This window comes from Protopterus annectens, chromosome 1.part0 (assembly GCF_019279795.1).
Source record: "Protopterus annectens isolate FY-2018-M chromosome 1.part0, PAN1.0, whole genome shotgun sequence".
NCBI lineage: Eukaryota > Metazoa > Chordata > Ceratodontiformes > Protopteridae > Protopterus > Protopterus annectens.
In genome coordinates, this window is record NC_056725.1 from 1711689135 (window position 1) to 1711710618 (window position 21484).

Sequence of the window (21484 nt, forward strand, 5' to 3'; positions counted from 1 at the left end):
CCAGAGTCACTACATGGGGGAATGGGGTGCAACAAGTATGTCACAATTTGAAATGTCTCTGGCTGACTGCGATGGCCCTGACACATTTGTCATACCTTTCTCTCAACCTCAGAGCAAGAAATCTGGACAAACCCATACACAGAAGTGGGACAAAGGCCCAAAATAAGGACAATTTTTAAATATTGCTCTTATAAACTTAGAAAGATACTAGAATAGTAGGTCTTGCATTAGTATGAATTTTCTGAAGGGTATGAAATCTGAAACTAAAATGTCTGTCATTATTTTCTAACTTCGGTCTTTAATGATTTGTCACTAATTTGCAAAAAAAACCCACAATTTTATGAACAAATGGACCAAAAATGTGATGCAAAAATATAAAATAGCCACACAGTATAGCTGGGAACCTGTCAAAGAAGGGACACTTTTTTAATATTAGTACTGCTAACTTGAGCAGCTGACAAAATAAAAGAATCTACATGCATTTCTGAAATAAAAGTAATCTATAACTCTGATTATTACAGTTATTTATTAATTGTAAACCCTCCATGTTTTCTCCCAAAATTGCCATTTTGTGGAGGGACTATTAGGGGAAGAACAGCATTTTGAGCCAAAATCAGGGACAGTTGAGAGGTTTGGATATGCCTAATTCTATAAAGCAATTTATTTGCACGTACCTCTCAACCTTATAATGCAGGAAATCTGGACAAGGCCAAATATATTGGGGGAACATATAAACAGTACTAAAAATTGCTCTTGTACAAACTGAGACAGTTGATAGAATAACAGGTCTTGCTTTAGCATTTTTTGAAGGTTATGAATTCTGAAACTCAGTGTCTGTCATTATTTAGTGACTTAATTCCTAAATGATTTGCCAGAAAACCACAAATTTTATGAGGAACAAATCAAAAATAAGAAGCAAAAATCTATTCATTCTGCAAAAATCTGGACAGTTGAGAGGTATAGTTCAGCCGGGGCTGTCTTTGAGTTTGCCGCCCTTCCCCCCTCACAAAATCATGGTCGAATTGAGCCTCCCCCATGCAGCTATTCCAATGAACCATTACTTGGCTATTTCACCCCATTTACCATAGAAACTAATGTGCATACTGCTTTACTTCTGCGATGATTTGGACTACATTTGAAAGTTTTATTTTGCATTTTACAGCACAAACACTAATAGATATTTGCTAAACAAAGCAATGCAGTCTCACAATGAAAACAAACAGCATTAAAACTGCTCTGGCCTTGAAACTCACATTCATCGAAACAGCATTGAAACCCACATTCAAAGAAAATACATTTTGCCAGTGGCAAATAAAGATTAACTTGGGTTAGGGCTGTTTTCAAATCACAGGCTCCTTGCACACAAAACATACACATGCTCTTTCATACACATTTCTGATTGTATTAAATTATATTCCTTATTGTTTTAAACATTTCTCCAGTAAACAATGAAACTAAACGCATACACCAGTAATGACAAAACTGCCCAATTCAGAACATTCCCATCATAAAAGTCTACTCAAACTTCTACAGTCCACCAGTATCAGTACATATACACAATCTCTGAAGAAGTAAAACTCATGTAAATAATTCCACATTAAAGAGATCTGTAATTAATGAAGAGGTTGCTGCTAGCAAGCAGCTTTATATTTCATTGTTTCATCTACAAATAAAGTGCCTGTTGCCCTTGAGGAATAAATTGCCTATGTTACACTAAAGAAATGATAAGCTAGTAATATTGCAATAGGGAATGGATGGTGAACTGATAACAGGTTCATAGTTACTAGGTATCTTCACCAAAACGGAGTGCAACATCTAGCCCCTTTGCAACACAGTACATTATCAGCAATGCAGCTATCTACTGTGGGAATAGAACCCACAGTGTTCTCCATCAAAAGCAAGTACACTACCTGTTGTACTATTAACAATACACGCAAACTGCGATTAAGCAGCACTAAACTTTTGCTCCCCTGCAGCTCTCAGCTTCTTGTAAAATCTACTCACTCAGCTGTATCTCTGAACTTTGTAGCACAAGAAATCTGGAAAAAGCCAAAATGAATTGGGGGGGGGGGCAAAAGCCCAAAAACCAGGGACACATTTTAAACATTGCTTGTATAATGTTGGAAATTTGCTAGAATAAAAACCAAAATAAAATCACCATATATTTCACTGCCAAGTCTTGAATGCAAGACCCTGTGCGAAACAGTCAGAGTGACATACCACTATGCCAAATCAGCTGTTTTATAAAAGAGAGGAAGACTGAAACTTAAATGGCTACCATTTAGTGAATTCAGTTCTCACCATAGCTGTCAACCTTTGAGCAAAAAATACATGGACAAAGCCAATAATGGAGGAATACAGTCCCAAAAATAGGGACAAATTTCAAATATCCATCTTATAAACTTAGAAAATTGCTACAGTAAAAGCTTTTGTGTTACCGTGTACTTTCTGAAGAATATGAAGTCTGAAATTCAAATGCTTGTCATTTTTATTTAACATTTGTTAACCAGGAAAGTCTGACTTGGAACAAAGCCAATTTTCAGCAGATGCCCAGAGAGAAACACTCCAGACACATGTCTTTGTAAGATGGAAGGACACCAGAGCACCCAGAGGAAACCCACACAAACACAAGGAGGACATGCAGACTCCACTCAGAAGGCACCCCTCCAAGAATCAAACCAGAGAACCTGTAGCTGTTAGGCAACAATGCTACCAATGCACCACTGCACTACTGACTTTGTCAGGACACAAAAATACATAAACCGCACATTTTATGAGGAACAGAACAAGTATGAGGGAAAAATCTGCAAATATTTTACAAATGGTGGTGGGTAGGGAATTCAGGCAGTTGCCACCTGGGCCCAAGGTACAGGGTTCAAGCCTGTTCTCTACCCACCACCATATAGCACTTGTGGCATTACACACACACACCCTTTGTATTCCTTACCTCACCGTCCATAAAACAAGTTGTAACAGCCTGTAAACACATCCAAGCAGCATGTCCTTCCATCTAGCCTGGGACAATGAGAGCAAGTCCTTCCCATGAGAACAGAGCAAGCTGGGTGCTAACCAGCCTGCAGACATTGCAGTCCGATCCCCTTTAAAGTCTATGCAGTTGTAAAACCATAGACTTCTGGGACAGTGCTTCTGCATGCTCTCTTCCTAAAGCTAGTGAGACAGTTTGGATTATGTGTGAATGCTCCAGACTGGATCACCAGCAGTCTGGAAATGCTGTGAGTGCGCATGCTCCAGACTGGTTCATCAGCAGTCCGGAAATGCCACGAGTGCGCATGCGTGATATTCCATGACTCGTGTTTTTATTTTAGTATTTCCTTTTTTTTTTTCTTTTCTTTTTTTCTTTTCTTTTCTTCTTTGTTTACAGCTGGGGGGACTGCAGTCCTGCAGCCCAATAGCATGAGCCGCCCCTGTGCAACAATTACCTTTGTGATTCTGCATGATATATTAATAGGTGTTTATTTATATTAGTGTTTATTATGCAGATTTGTATACGTGTGTGTGTGTGTGTGTGTGTGTGTGTGTGTGTGTGTGTGTGTGTGTGTGTGTGTTTGTGTGCATTTGTAGATGGGTGGGGTCTTTTTAATATGATGTATGGTATTTTGATGTTTTCCAGTCTATATAAATATATATATATATATATATATATATATATATATATAGATATATATATATATATATATATATATATATATATATATATATATATATATTATATATACACATATATATATATATGTATATATATGTGTATATATATGTGTGTGTGTGTGTGTGTGTATATAAATATATATATATATATATATATAATATGTATATCTATATTATATATATATATATATATATATATATATATATATATATATATATATATATATATATATATATATATATATATATATATATATCCACATAAAATAGGTACTAGCTGTAATAAGGAACAGTAAACGGTACTTATCAAAAATAAGCAATAGTGAACTTTAAAATGGCAATGCATATATGCTTTCTGAAGTTACTCCATAATGATTTTTCTGCCTTGACTGATGATTCGTTAACTGTTCTTATCAACTGTATTCCATAATAACATGATTGGCTGCTGAGCATGTGTGAAAATACCATTCTCTGTAAATAACCAATGTAATGTCTGTCCTGCAAGGATACAGAATCTGCAATGCTGTTAACATATTTAAATGTATATGGCCACAAAATATTAAAATAAATTAAATAAATTAAAAAAAAAACATTCAAACTGGCAATCAGTGACATTTTCCCCTTTGAGTTCTTCTTACCTATTTTAAAAACATTTATACAATCATCATCATTGTTAACAAGGATATATGCTTCACACTAACCAATTTTGATATAATCTCCAGACAGATGCAGTGATGACAGACTTTATGGCACTAATCTCAACATTTTACCACTAATTTACACTACTGAATGTATCACATGGAGGTTATATCGGTTCCCTATTATGTTGTCGAACTTTTAAAAGTTTGAACGCTATATGGTCGAACCCATATGTTTGAACTTTTAAAAGTTTGAAAGTGTTAACGGAGAACTCCGTTCAGTGCCGAAAGGGAATATTTGCCTTTACTGCACTGTAGTGCATTCTCAGAGTTGGTATATTTAAAGAGTGGGGGGTGTGGGGGATGCAGCCCCCCACATGGGGGGTGCAGGGGGGCTTGACCCCTACTTACAACCTTTAGTAAGTTTTTTTCTGTTTTTTTGTCGTTTTTGAAATTTAAGTTTGAACATATGGGTTCGACCATATAGCGTTCGATCTTTTAAAGTATGAAGATGTTAGACTATAGCACAGTGTCATATTGCTGAAAGACAGTGTGCCTTATCTCCTACCACCATGCAGCAGCCTTGCAAACTCTGCAGTTGCTGCCTTTGGGAGGTGCATGTGTGCTTTCATACATGTGAAATGTCCCAACCAAGCAGTACACCATTTATAGCATGAAACTCACCAAACTTTTTGAAGTATACCTGGGTTGCCTTCCTTCCCTCCAGGATAAGCCAGTCAGTGTTGTCCAGTCTCTGTCATTCCCACCCCATGTGGCTCCTTTAGCATGAGTGCTTATAGCTGAACACAGGCCATTCGGGGTCCAGCAAAGACTTTATCCCTCTGTGTCACGGGGCAACACAAGGTGCTCAGATTTTCGGCCCTTTTTTTACACTAGTGTAGTTGCTACTGCTACTTCCTGTAGCTCAAGTAGAAACTATGCACTTCTGCTATTGGTCAGTTTTGAGTTCCTGGAATTCGCTCTGACTTTGTCTCTGTCTCTCTCTGTCTCACTGGCTCCCCAGTTACTCACATTTAAGACTAATGTAATATCTATCTTGTATACAGAAATAGATTATTATGAAATACCAAAAGGATTATCTGTTAAGAAAACACTTACTCATCATATACCAAAAGCAAGTATTCATGGGTCACTCACCCCCTCTATTATCAATCCTTTCTTGCTACATCTTTTTGTTACACTGGTTCATAAACTTGTTTCCACAAATCATTATCTCAAATTCGAATGTAATGATTGTTATTTATCTTTCTTAATAATTTATGTCTGCTTCTTTCTCCCAGTACTTAATTGCCTACTGGGCTATAGGTGGTGATGCCTGTTCTACAACTAAAAGCTGTTCCCTACTAGTACAATATTGGACGTAATTACCAACTCCACTGAGTTCTACCAAAAATTCTTTACTCACAGCAGCCTGCTCTATGTAGCATAAAAGTGATTTAGTAGATAACTGAACAGTAGGGCTAGTGATTTCTAAATTTAGATGGACAATTCTTTCACACTAACTTTTATTGCCACTCTGCATATTTTACCTCTGCAAATTCATATGTGACCATTGGCAGAAAGACTATTTTATGCCAAAATGCAATATTAATATTAACATTTATTAAAATACTTTATTTTTTATTTATTTATTAAATATGTATTTATTAAAATACTTGTCTTTACATATTAATGTATGTAAAACAGATGCCTGTTTTTAAGCACATTAAAGCAGGAATAGGTGCACATTGTACAAATATTACATCCTTCCCAAGGAATTGTAGGGCACATCTCCTTCATTCTGACCCCTCATAACACATCTGCTACTGCTGTATGTACTTCCTGTTAAACCACAGATCCTGTACACAGACTTTACTCTGATCCAGTAGGTCAGCTAGTTTCAGGACAATTCATCTCTGTACAGCAGTGCTAAGCAGTGTGCTAGACAATAGAGGGAATGAAAGTTACAGATATAGTAATTTAGCGTTTAGACTGAAAGATTTAAATTCATTATTTTCCTTTCTTTGCTATGGTTAGACCACATACAAATATGAAGCTGTGGAGAGACAATATAAAGTTTATTAGGCATGATTCAGCATTGCGGCTAGCCTTTAAACAAATGCCCACTTGCCCAGCCTTACCCCCTTTTTACATATTACAAACCCTTGACTTGTCCTACAGTTCTCCAGCTCTTCTGATAATGCACTCAAGGCTCCTGTCACCTACGTCTTCTTTTTCTTCCTTTTTTTTTGCATTGCCTGTTGACTATCAGACCCTCCTTCAGTCTATTGACCATTGCAGTCCCTATCACATAAGTGAGAGATGACCAAAGTGGGGGGGGGGTTAAGGGTGGTTCAGTTTTTCCTGTTACTGCTGTTTTGTCCCCTGCACACACACACACACACACACACACACACACACACACACACACACACACACACATGAACACACACACACGCACACACACACATGCACACACACACACACACACACACACACACACACACACACACACACACACACACACACACACACACACACACACACACACACACATATATACTGCATAAAAGAAGGGAGAGTGCCATGGGATATCTGTGGTGTTCATCCCTTACTTCTACAAGGGGTATTGTCAGAAAGCAGCCCAGTACCCCCTTCGTAACATGGGAGGTGGTTTATCTAGGCTCCACCTGAGAAATCACACATCACTCTGTGCACCACAGCAAGTGCATATCTCTGCTACCCCCTTGGAGAGTTAAGTGCCATGTCCCTTCATTCCTCTTCCTCTCTATCTGGCTCTTGCAGTGCCATGGCTACTTATTGACTACAGGCTGCCTGGGTCACAGTCTGTGCTCCAGATCTCTGCACCGAGGAGCCGAGCTAGCCACCTTCTTTATGAAACAGTTAACCTCTTAGTCAAAAATCCAGGAGTAATTCACAATCTATTCATTCCTGCATGTCCTTCCTTTTCACCGTCACTTTGTCACCTCCTCCTGATAATGTGACACATCAGTTGCATATAATTTTGACTTCTGCCATGCTTTCTGTGCATGCTTAGCTTTCTGAGCCTTTCCTCATACTCAGGTATCTACTTTGCTTTAGCAGTTTTGTTAACTGTCTGTTGCATGACCCCTGGCAGTCTAGCATCATAACCTGATTTTCTGTACATATTGTACATTAGTGGATACAGTATTCCAAACGTCTTCTAGGTAGTACCCTGTATAGTGGAACGATGAGCACACTGTCACCTGAGGTGGCCAGCTCAGCTACACACAGCCTCTTTTTGATTGCAGCATTTATAATACTCCAGTATTTCTCCAGTGTAGTGCACAACACTGCATGTTGTTGTGTAACTCTGGTTGTTAGTTCATTTGAAGGACAGAGTGCTGTTCACAGATGACTTCAAGGGTTTTATGCTCTTGTCAATATCTTATGATGCCTTTACTTTCTTTGCTGTTTTACATTTTTTTTTATTTTGATTAACTTTGTTGTAGTTATTCATTTAGTAACTAATTAAACCCACTAGGTAAAAGCTTCTTAGGATGGGTGACATGAGAGCACTATTTGATTTAAGTTACTTGCTTAGATTCATACAGTAGGCAAACAGAGGCTGAGGGAACGTAACCTTGGATGACAGGATGAAACTTGCTAGCAGTTCATGGCTTTACTCCCCTGTGCATTTGCTGTCAGACTTGCTGATTAGCTGACACATGCATTTACTGCTTGTTTGAACTAACTTGTTAAAACATTCAAAAGAAAGGTAAGTGCAACAGGTACATGCTGTGTAAGTATTCATAGTTTGCTGACAGCATTAAACGCATTGTTTTTCCATTTCTAAAAGCTATAGGTGCAGAGTACCGTGGAGTAATTCAGAGGGCAAAACTGACTGTCAAGCATAACCTCCCATTCATCAGCACTTGTTCATATTATTTATAACTGATTTATAAGAAAGAATAATGCTAGCTGGAATGCAGTAAAACTCACCTTGCTTTTTTTTAAAAGTATTTTACTACATGAAAGCCAACCACAGATTGCAGGGTGTGTTCAGATGGGGCCCACGTTCAACACTTCCTTAGAAAGGTAACACAATTCAGTAAAAATTGTCACTCGCTACTGTTGCACTTAGGTGTCAGAACGTGCGACAGGCAACTCAGCCTCCTCAGAACAATGGCAGAACCTGTGATCTCCTAACCCAAGGCATGCATACTACCCAAAGTGCCATTCTGCTGTTTTTGCATCATTTTTTTCATTCATTATTATTTCACATGGGAATAATATTCCTGCTATGTTATCTAAGGAGACCTCTCTCCTTCCGTGACAGCTTAACTCGGTGTTGGTAGATGTGACGGACTGATGTTTTCCCAATGTTTTCCTAAAACTAAAAGCAACATGAAAGAGATATTAATAATATTTTTATATCATTTTCAAGCAATCCCAAAAACATATATACACATACATACAAACACATAAATACGTGTGTGTGTGTGTGTGTGTGTGTGTGTGTGTGTGTGTGTGTGTGTGTGTGTGTGTGTGTGTATATATATATATATATATATATATATATATATATAAAGCTATAGATATAACATATATGTGTATAATACGTATAGACAAACTATTTGCAGAAAGACTACCACGTTTTATGCAACACATTACTATGTCAGAAAAGTAGTTATGAAAAAGAGTTGACTAACTGTGACACAGTTCCTTAAGCCAGTTTGGGTAACAGTAGTGTAGAAGAGCTGTGTCGTTCCTCCTGTGATTACCGTTGAGATCAATGAGGCATTTCATCCTACTCAGATTAGTTAAAGGGCATACGGTGAAATAAGTTCTCCTGTTCTAACCCTGTTCTCAGAGGACAGCTTGCTTCCCACACTGACGCCTACCTTAGTGATTTCAGCTTTCACTTCCCAGGATTCGGTTTGCAATTAATTGAAGTGGCAAGCAGGAAAGAAAGGATGAAGTTGCCTTTGTGAAGGGAATAAATATCTTTAGAGTCAGCCTGCCATTATAAAATCACTTAAGAATATTTTCCTTCTTCAAATAATTATGCTCCCTGTGTAAGCTCTGATATTGTAATTAGACCACTGAAAATACATGGTTTCTAATAACAAGAGAGAAATGATAGCTCAGAAATGGAGTCCTAAAGCAGTACAAAAGCTTTTATAGTTATCTACACTAATTTAAACTATGCATTTTGTACTTTTTGAGTTTTCATGCAGAACACACTAGAATAATACAGAATATAAATGCTGTCACCCTCTTTATATGAGAGGACCTGATTAATAAACTTTCATGTTTGTTAAGGCACTAGAGTTTTCAGAATATTGGCCCGATCATGAAGGAAGGGTAAAATATTGACATTTATGATAATGAAAGGGTACATGTAGTGGTCCAACAGAGAGTTTACTTATCTAAATGCTCAAGGTCACCATGATGTCCAAGCATCAAACAGCCTTATTTTACATTTTCAGTTCCTCTGAATCAACATGCAAAATGTGCGTGTAGGGACCATAGGTGCATTGTTCAGAGGCTGAACAGATTAAGTAGTACGAGTCTTTAAAGTAATACAAAGCTGGTATGGAAACTATATAAAATAGAGGTATTGTTTCAAATGCAACAATATGAAGCACCAAACAGACCACTGTAACGATTGCAGCTCTTAAAATTATGTGATGAGTGATTTTCTAGTCTTTAATAAGTGACTGTTTATGTCTAAAATGCAGGCAAGATGACTTCATCATAGTATACTGAATGTAAGCATTGGAGTTGATTTTCTGCGTGTGTAGGCGTGCCATATTTGCAGTGGAGTTTGTCTCTCTAGATAAATTGCACTACAGAGTTTTGAGTTCATATTCTGCCTTGTGTATAAACTGAGTTGTAAGGAGTTTATTGTTCAGTGTTTCACAGCCAGAGAAAAACAGACCCAAAAATGGTTAATGGCATGGAAATTATTTTTTTTTTCAAACTGAGTGTTTTTAATGCTTAATAAATTCTGATGTATGTTATTAAATATTGATACGCCTTTAGAAATTAAACACTGTCCTGTAGTTATCCTTTTAATTTTTACACTGAAGAAAAAAGTGTAAAACATTTATGCACTATGTTTTTTACATGCAGGGATACTTTACATCCACAATGTTTTTGTCTATGACAATGCACAGTACTTACAATCCAGTAACACTGCTAATGCAGTGATTGACTTTTTGCCGTGTACAACTCCTTTATAGAATTAGTTCTCCTTTGACCACCATGTCTCTGTGGTGGTTAGGAAATCCTTCTGCCTTGCATAGCTTATAGGCTCATAGGTAAGTACTAGGCTTGCTGCCCTTGCAGGCCATTTTAGGCCTAGCCAATTTTCCTTTACTTATTTCCTGTAGCCTTTGTAGTATCTCCTCAAGGTCCAAAGAAATTATATTCTCACTTTATTCATTCTTTATTAGGTCTTTTATTGAAGATAAATACACTTTTCAGCATGTACCTGACCAAACATCCAAACCATCGGGCGAGGCCTCAACGTTTTTCACCAAAAAGATCTCACATCTCAGTGCCCTTAGTTACTCTGATAGACTAAAAGCTTTGTTGCTCTGCTCATTATCCACTGGATCCTGATGGGTGATCTCTGCTTGGCTTTCAGTGCTATGAATGACCCAGCACTTTCTCAACTCCTTCACCTAAATAGAACAAGTGGTAATACAAACACCTGCTCTAGAGACCTACGCTTATACTATATATGGCTAGGCTTGTAAAGGCTGGAGGGCCATTAGCCTAGTACACACCTATGAACCTATGACATCAACAAGACCAGATGACATGATAGATACCTAACTCAGAGCTGGATCATGGTCAAATGGGGGCCTAGAAAGGAGAATGGACCCCCATTGTATTAAATTATATTCCTTTTTTAATACAGCACCACTTGTTAGAGTGTGTTTCAAATTTGCAGCTTTGAAAATGTTTCTAGTAAACAGTGAAACAAAATAAAAACATATGAACCAGCAATGACAAAACCATCCATTTCAGAACATTTCAAGCATAAAAGACCACTCAAACTGCTTTTATTATAATTCACCAGTGTCGGTCAATATGCACAATCTCAACAGCAGTAAACGTCATTTGCATAATTCCACATTAAACAGAACTGTAACTAATGAAGATGTTGCTGCTGGCAAACAACTATGCATTAAAGTGCTTCATCTACAAATTCAGTGCCTGCTGCCATGAAGAATAAATTGCCTATGTTACATGAAAAAAATGGTGTGGTTGCTATGCAACAGTGAATGTCTGGCAAACCAAAATGAGTTCATAGCTACTAGGCAACTCATTCAAAGTTGGACATACACAGGAGTGCTACAATCTTCCCCTTAATGCTTCATGGTAGTGTCAGCAATCATTGTACCTAGTGTAGGAATAGAACCCACAGCCTTCTGCACCAAAAGCTGCTATGCTACCTGTTACACCACTGACACTGAATACCAGACCTATGAAATTCTATGACTGACACTGACAGACTGTAATCCTCATTTACTTACAAAACAAATACGTAAAAAACACGCCCATAAAACTAAAGTAGGTCTAGAGATGCCTGTTTTTGCCATTATTGGGATGGATATTAAGTAAGTTATCTGATTATATAGGCAAATAGGAATATGATGAACCTTTTTAATTCAGATTTCTGGATGGAATGCAATAAAGAATGTTAATTACTTAACAGTAAAAAGAATACATATTAAGGCAGTCAATAAAAGGAACAGGTGTTTGTCAATGCTGAATGTTGTCTTGGATTACAGTGATAGTGTTGGATTAGGGTTTGAGTGATGGGATAATAGCAGTAGGAGTAGGAGGTGGTTTAAGACACAGCACATCATACATAGTAATAAAGTGGACTACTTTACTCACCGAGTCTCCAATACACAACACAGAAAAATACAAGGCAGTTATGAAAAAATGATTGCAAAATGAACCAATTAATGATATATATATATATATATATATATATATATATATATATATATATATATATTTGCAGTAAAGGACAGTTAATGACATTGTTTTTCATTCTGTCATCCTAAGAATGAAAATTCAATTACAGTGCTTTCTGAAGCACTAGTAAACAGTTTTACATTTGGTTATTACATCTATTGGATACATTACAATTGATATGTTGACCACTTTTTTTTTGTTCTGAACTAGTAATGGGGCCCTAGTAAAACCAGATGCATATTAGTGCTACAGACAGCATTTGGAAAAATATGTATTTTTACTTTATTTCCTTTTCCCATAAGTGATTCCTTATGACATGACATTATTTAGAGATGATTTCTTAGCAGTACCAGTGACTTACTGACAAAACAGAAAAAACTATAACAAGCAAATGGCACTAATACTGTTTTCCTGTGAGATATGCTATAGTTTTTTCACATGAAATGATGTCTTCCATAGTTGCTCAGGCATTAGGGTGACTTATTTGATCATTAATATTGTTTGCTTATATGTATATATCAGCAGCTTAGGTGCTCATTGGTGTAGGAAATCTTGCTTTATTCATTAAGAGTATTGGTGTGGGTTGTAAATGGATGACTAGCTTCTAACCTAACTTTTACTACCGATTGATGCCAGCTGGAGTTGCTATATGGAGGGTATGGCCATTAAAGAAGATCTGGTGACTACTGAATTGGAAGGCACTAAAGTTAAAATCTGGATTATTGTTCACAGAAATGCTAATTAATTTTAATCAAGGTAGAATTAATAGACTGGATGAGAAAGGTTTTAAGTTATATGCTGCTTTGAAAAACAAAACTTCTTTAACTAATTTCAAGGCCAACTTTCAGTACATTCAATTATAAAATCATTAACAAGAATGATTTGCAGAAAGTTAGAAAACTGGAAAGCCTGAGCAAGATCATGAAGACTATACAGATGGAGCTGAATATGAACTTCCTGGAAGCTATGACATATTTCTTATGAGGTTATAAACATCTGTCTATCTATCTAAATCTAAATCTAGCTATCTGTGTGTGTGTGTGTGTGTGTGTGTGTGTGTGTGTGTGTGTGTGTGTGTGTGTGTGTGTGTGTGTGTGTGTAGTTCTGTATCTCTCTCTATATGTACAGATGACTGAAGGTTTAATTAATTGAAAGATAATATGATTACAAGATATGAGTATGACTTTGTAGGAGGTAACAGTGGGAATTTACCATTTCCCTACTGTTTATGATCCCAGAGTTTGTATGTATATATATATATATATATATATATATATATATATATATATATATATATATATATATATATATATTTTCTTCTTTCAGCTTTTCCTGTTTAGGGGTCGCCACAGCAGATCACCTGTCCACTCATGATTGGCAGTGGAGTTTTTACAGTGTCGAGTTGCCAGCCCAGTGCCCAACATTCCACGGAAGCCACACACATGCACACACTCACACTTAGGGCCAATTTGGAGTGTCCGATCCACCTACAGCATGTCTTTGGGATGTGGGAGGAAACCGGAGCACCTGGAGGAAACACACACGACCACAAGGAGGACATGCAGACTCCGCACAGAAGGCACCCCAGCCGAGGATCAAACCAGAGAAATATATATATATATATATATATATATATATATATATATATATATATATATATATTAGTGGGTTAACCTCTTCTTTTATTAATTTGAATTGCAAGCTTTGTAGATCAATAATTTTATGTTTAGATATTTTGGCTATATGAAATACTTTCATTTAATGCTATCTATCTTTAGCTGTCTCTATCTAGCAATCTATTCATCTATCTATCTATCTATCTATCTATCTATCTATCTATCTATCTATCTATCTATCTATCGATCTATCATTCTAGCAATCTATCTAGCTACCTATCTATCTATACTCCCCCCCTCTCTCTCTCTCTCTATATATATATATATATATATATATATATGTATATACACACACACACATATATATATATATATATATATATATATATATATATACATACAGTATAGAGAGAGATAGTAGAGAAGTACTACTAAGCTAAGACAAATTAAATTATTTTTTATAAAAACTGTGACAGTAAGTGTCAAATTTATAAAATGTAGACAATGAAAAATGTAACTTTACTGAGTATAAAACTACATTTAATGGAAAGGTGGAAAACTCTTGGAACTGAAAGTAAATCTACTCTTCAAATGTGCAAATATAAAACTACATTTAATGGAAAGGTGGAAAACTCTTGGAACTGAAAGTAAATCTACTCGTCAAATGTGCAAAGAATTCCAGCACCTAGATTCACTACCTTATATGGATACGAGTTTGTTGTCACAATCTCCTGCTCTTCCCCTGAGCTATAAGTTTCTGAATGGACTTTCTTGGGCTTTTTAGGTAGACAGACTGTTAATTAGATACTCCTTTACTTTTAGACTGTACAGGTGTATTGCAGTTCTGGAAAGAACTTAGATTGGATTCAATTTTTTGGGTAAAATTACATAGCTACTTTTTTGGACTTCTAAATCAGAGATAAATAAAGGTTCTGTATACATCTTCAGCTACTGGCGTAGACAGGTCCAGATAAACTGTTAGTTAGAATTATTGTATATACATCTGTTTAAGCAGATTTATTTTGTATTTCCTTGGGCAAGTTTAAAGCTGCTTGCACATTTGCACTGCTGATATTTATTGATTTTATATACATTATTTATACTCATTTATATGCTTATGATTGGTGATTTCATATTAGAACAAGTTTTTTTTGCTTTGGAGTATTGCACTAATAACTGTTGGCTTATTCTTATCAAAGAGTTACTGCAACCCAAAAAAATAATAAACCACAAGCCAAGAACACAAAATGGAAAACGAAGACTGTAGAGCTAAAAACTGCACATACTTTTATTAGCAAAAAAATAAAAATAATAATAATAAGCACTTTCGTCCTTGGTTGCAACAAACTTTATCAGTATGAATAAAAATATATGGCAACCTTATTTATATGTCTTCAAATTAAGCAATTAATTAACTAATGAAATTCATTAAAAATTCAAGCCTTCCAATACAAACTAACCCACTGCTCACTCTCAATCTAATCCAATCATGTTAAAAACAAAGAGCTACAAGACCTGTATAAACACCTAACCAAAATGAAAGAATGTTCTGGATCCTCTACTTAGACCCATTGTGGCAGCTGCTGTAGATAGAAAGCTTAAATCATTTTAAAAATCCTACAACCATGTTCTAGTAAATTCTTGCGATTGTTTAAGAAAAGTGGCTGAAGTATTTTTTCTCTTTCACCAATTTTTAGTTACTATTGACATTATGGATTTATTCTCTGTGATCCCCTACAATTTGGGGTTAGAATGGTGTGGAAACATTTTTATGATTTGCAGGTTTTTGACCACCAATGATCTCAGATTGGTCATGGGGTGCTTGGATATGATGTTGAGTAACAACTTCATATACTTTGGGAGGTTATAGTACAAATAGATGAACTGGTGGCTGTGGGGGCCACTTGTGCCCCCGTGTTTTCCAACATAGTACTATTATATTGGGTCCAGGAATATATTTTTAAATCCCCTTACTTTCAATCCATTGCCCTATACCTATATTTTTTGGACAATATATTTCTCATCTGGAAAGGGGGTAAGAATGAACTAGATGAAGTTATTAATTACATCAACCAAACTATGGTATTTTTGAAATTTACAAGTAATGTAAGATGTGATGAGATTCATTTTTTGTATGTCACACTAGTAAAAAGCTTGGGCAAAAGGAAATTTACATCTAAGCTTTACAGAAAAGACAATTTTTCTAATTCTTATTTATATTACAGTAGTGACCATTCGATCCATCAGAAGAAGAAGAAGAACATAGTCAACGGGCAGATGGTGAAGTCAGCTTGTATGACATCTGCTTATGATGATTTGGTAAGGGAACTAGATTACATTGAAGAACTTTTCTTAGAACAGGATACCCTGGATCCTTGATTAAAGTCATCAAGAGTGAAGTGTTAAAAGGGTGGGGTACAAAATTTGTTCCTCTTTTGGGTGGCAATGGAGATCCATTTTGGATGCATTGGACCAGCTATAGTGCCCTGAGTCCAAGAATGAGGCTTTTGGGGCAAAGGCTGAAACTAACTATAATAGGTCCCTCTTGAAATACAACAACAACACACTCAATATTCACAACATTGTCACTAAATATTGGGACCGCTTTTCTAAAATGCCTAATGGTTTACCATTTTTTTCCAAACTACCTCCAAGCACCTATAAAAGAGATATTAATATTAAAACTCTTGTTGAAAAAGGAACCAACGAGAAAGTGTCCCCTGATAACCATGTTCTAAAAGGCGCATACAAATGTGGTATGTACCACCACTGCACATATATGGCACATTGTGGAGAACTATTTGTTCTCAGTATAAAGGAAACTTTCCGGGAGAACAGGTATTTCCATTTTTCCACCAGCAGGGTTGTGTACTTAGCTTTTTGCACAGTGTGCTTCTCCTATGTGTGGAAGATTGAATATGCCCTCAGAAATAGAGTGTAGATGGATATGTACAAGGTCAGGATAAGGACAGAAACCAATGCCCTTTACAGACATTTAGTTAGGTGTGCTCAGAGCAGATTTTTATTTTGAGTATTAGAAAAAGTAGATCTTAACCCCTGTGGGGGCAGTGGAAGACATTATTGGAGTATCAGGAACTGGTTTGGCAGTTGCGACTTAATGCCAATGTTCCAACAAGTCTGAATGACCAGATCTCCCTAGCTCTGTTTTTGAAACTGTGAGCAGCAAAACTGTAAGAGTGACTCAAGGGATGATATTGTGATTTACTGTGTTGCTAGTTTTGCAATAGGGTTTTTTTTTATAGGTTTTTCATGAGAATGGACTTATCTAAGAAAATATGCAAGATTATATATTTATATATTTTTATAAAATTTAGTATGAAATTCTTCATTCTTTTGGATAAAGTCAGATTCTTAGACTGTATTTTAAAATGTATGTGTGGTACTTTCTATCCAATACAATAGAAAGTAGTGGTCTGTCACTTTAAGTTTTTTAGAGGAAAAGTAACAGGACGTAATGTCAAAATTCTGCTTTAATGAATCACTTTGAATTCTGTATAAATACTGGTATTAGAAGTTATTTGTTATTCTGAAGAAATCTTATTTTAAGATGAAAGTGCTTAATGACTGTAATAAAAATTTGGTGTACTTTTAACTCTGAGTGTTCTGTGATGCCTTTGGGTACTATAGCAGAGGCATGTCTTTGTGGTTTTTAGCTTTGTTTGTGCTTCTACCTTGCTAACTTTCTTTGGTTATATGATCCCACTTTGTATGATGCACCTATCTAAGCAGTTTTGTGTGTTTTTCACAGAGATGCTGTAACATGTACAACATAAGTCCAGCACTGGCTGCAGGTTGATGACCAGTTTCAGTTTACCAAAGCTATGTATTCCACTGGACATCACTAGCACAGCCTATTCTGGAACAATTGGATAATCTGATATTGGAGGTATAGGTGCTGTCCTTGACAGATAGATATGGGACTATTAATCAACAACAGTAACCCAGTAGATTATGTGGGGCTTTCATGTCTGCTTTCTGACAAAGGACTCTTTAACACAACATCATGATCACAATATGAATCAGCCACAGGGGTTTTAAAGTAACTGCAGCAATGATCATCAGATAGTCCATGTGGCTGTTCATCTTATTTGCACATCCACATCACGTGTCACAAGTAGTGGTATCTGCAGCACTGTCACAGATTTTTGCAAGAGTACACTATAGGCTGCATATCACTGGATATAAATATTTGGGGGCTGTGTTGTACTATTCAGGTCACAATGGCAGGTGATATGTAGTACAAAGATATTACAATTTATCCATTATATGAAGTTTGTTGGGTGTTTGCTGTGTGACCCATGGATTAAAACCAACATGGGACCCAAGGTATACAAAATCTTCCAATCTCTATAGCTGAAGTGATAATTTATCAAAACACATGATTTACATTTAACTTCATAATGAATTTGCAGCAGATCTATGTAGTTGATTATTAAATTTATAGCATGAGTAATTTGGGCTTAATTTATATTGTATTATAAAATTATAATGTTTTAGGACACATATGACTATTATTAAATGTTTAAAGATCACCTTCCAGTTGGTGTTCATAGTCTATGGTTACTGGACATTGTCTCCATCTTTCTTCATAATTCATTACCCTGGATCATTTAATCTTTAAAATGTTATTACTCTTAAAAGCAGCACAATTATACTGTTTAGCCTGAATACATATTTACAGTTACTGGTATTTTTTTATTCTTTCACTGCTCATTATCAATTAACTACTGAAATAAATTCAATATAAGCTATCATGCAAAGACTAAAGAGTCTAGATTAGTACATATACATTCATTAAGCAATATACTTGAAGTTAATAAGTTTATATGAAATCACTGAACGCTTAAAAAAGCGAACAGTGATTGATCGACCCTATGTAAGTGAAAGCTTACAATGTCGAAGTGTCAGAACAGCGTTTTTTTTCCAAGGGAAAAGAAATCACTGTTCCAACAAAAAAAATAAAAATCAATTTCAAACATTACATTAAGTGGGGGGCTTTTCCCACCACACCCCCCTACTTAAATATATCAACTCTGAGACTGCACTATAGTGCCAAAAACAGCAAAGTACCGAAGCGGCCAAGTGAATTCTTTCCCAGGGAAAGAATTTGCTTAACAGCCGCTTCAATATTTTGTGTTTTCAGCCTTTTAAGTTTGACCAAGACGCATTCTTTCGAATGCGTCTTCGGTCTTCTAATATAGACCCGAAGTTAACAGAATCCTTGTCTCCATAACAAGTGGATGAGATTTTCTGGAGTTTACATAGTTTGCTGGCAGCATTAATACACTTAAATTTAAATTAGCAGAATTTTAATAAAGGAATTTAAGGAGATGTTGCAAAATGGTCTAATTTTGTCTTCCATATTTTCCACAAGTCAAACTTCACCAAGGCAGCAACTACTTCGCAACCATTTTTCAGAGATGCTTTTGCTTAGAATAAATTTAAAGCTGCTACTTGTCAGGATGCCTCCACATGAATGAAGCTTTACAAGTTGTACTTTTAGCCCCAGAACATGAAAAGTTTTGCAAAGGCCATCATAAATGATTTCCTTAGGCTTTTACCACCTAAGACTCCTGGTGGGTACTGCCACATAAATACATTCTTATGCATTGCACAAATACATCTTCCTAAGGAAAACTGTGAATGTTGATCTTAACAGTACATCTCTGAGAAGAAAATACTTCAGCAGTTAGGCTAATTTCACCCCTTCTCCTGCATAAATCTGTGTTTTTGCATATGCCTGCAAGTTTATATATTCCATGTGCTATTGTCTTTTTCAGCATTTAAAATCCATTCAGGCACACCCCCATTTTGCATAGTAAATTCATCTGTGGGAGGGATGTGAAGGAGTTGCTCTGGATGAACTGAAAGTACTATCGCTATTATAAGCTGCTAGACCAGTGTTGCAAGGCTGACATCAGTACCATCAAGTATGACTATGGAACAGACCTGTCAGCTGTCCAGATTTTCGCAGAATGCCCAGATGTTTGCCTCATATTTTTGGTCTGTTTCTCATAAAATTGTGTTTTTTGAAAAATCACTGGCAAATCATTAAGGACTGAAAACAGAAAATAATGGCAGAGATTTGAGTTTCAGACTTCATATCCCTCAGAAAAATCCATGCTAATGCAAAACCTGTTATTTTATCAACCTACTAAGTTTGTAAGAGCAATACGTAAAAAGTATCCCTATTTTGGGGCCTTTGCCTCCCCATTATTTGCATCTATGTCCAGATTTTTTGCTCTATGATGTTGAGAGGTACGCTGAGGAAGGTATGAACCAAGGCATAAGTATTGGTGGGCTAATGTGAGCTGACATAGAATGTCCATGCATTATTATTAACTGCTGAAATACTTCACTCTCAAAGATCTATTATTAAGGTGAGTGCTTTTGCATTTGTATGTATCCCGTTTAGAATTGTATTCCCCCAATGACTCATGCACAGAGCAGATTAAATCTTTTTCTTTTCAAATTTCTGTCAACATAGGTAGCTTCACATATGCTCTGGTCTTTCTCTACTTTTAGAATATGCGCAGACATTTGTATGAATTTCTTATAATGGCAGAATTATTTACCTCTCAGACTAGAGAATTTAATAATCACATTAAAAAGAAACCATGTTCAAGTAATTATGTGGTTATTTTTACTTTCTTCAGATATTATTCAAGTGATCTTTCAATGTATCTTTCATGGACAGTCTTTAATTTATAGTTCTGTTCTTCAGAGTCAGCATTTAATTGTTGTAGTGCAAATGCTCCATATACTTATATTTATGTATAGATTTATTAATATCACTGGACTGCGAAACATAAATATAAGTACTATTTAACATTTGCTTGCTAAAGTTGTATGCCATGAAAATATTCATTGAATGTTTGCATACTGAGAAAAGATTCAGCTAAATAAAAATTGCTATACTTATGTGTAGTTTGTGTAACAGATATCTACCTGGTATGTAGATTTAAGTTTCTGTTGTTATCTGGGTGTGCAGAGTGGATTTCTTTCTACTTATACTTCCATCAGCTGTTTAAGTGTTTATTTTATTCTACAACAACTTTTATTTGTTATTTCTCGATTTGCTGACGGTTAAAACGCCATATTTCTTTAAATGAAGACTTGCAGTCTGACATTTCGTTACATCAGCTGTTGAACTGTTGGTAAACAGATTTACTACTGTTTGCAGAGTTTGCAGAGAAAATGGAGAGCTGAGTTTTTTGTTTTGCCACTTTTCCATTTTCTTTGAATTTTTGCAACCTCAGTAGTAGTATATTTAGAGATCAGGGTATGGGGGCAGAGTCTTCTTGAAAAAATGAGGTTTATTAAGCTTTTGCAGTGTTATGCTGTGTGACTGTAAGTTTATGACATGTTTAATTATTTTTGTTGTGATGTTTTAAGTTGTAACTCCATCTCTTCACAAAGGCTCTTGTTTATATTGAACAGATCTTTCATCAACAGTGTGTGCATTGATTCCTGCACCATTATAATCTCAGATTTTCATAAACATCATGGTAATAATAATAACTTCATGATAATCATAATCAATAATTAATGATAATTAGC

General features: G+C 35.9%; 1 protein-coding gene across 1 annotated transcript in view; it reads left to right on the forward strand.

Moving 5' to 3' along the window:
• GRM1 (glutamate metabotropic receptor 1) overlaps positions 1-21484 on the forward strand; it is a 3392621-nt gene that overhangs the window by 505675 nt on the left and 2865462 nt on the right. The window lies entirely within an intron of this gene.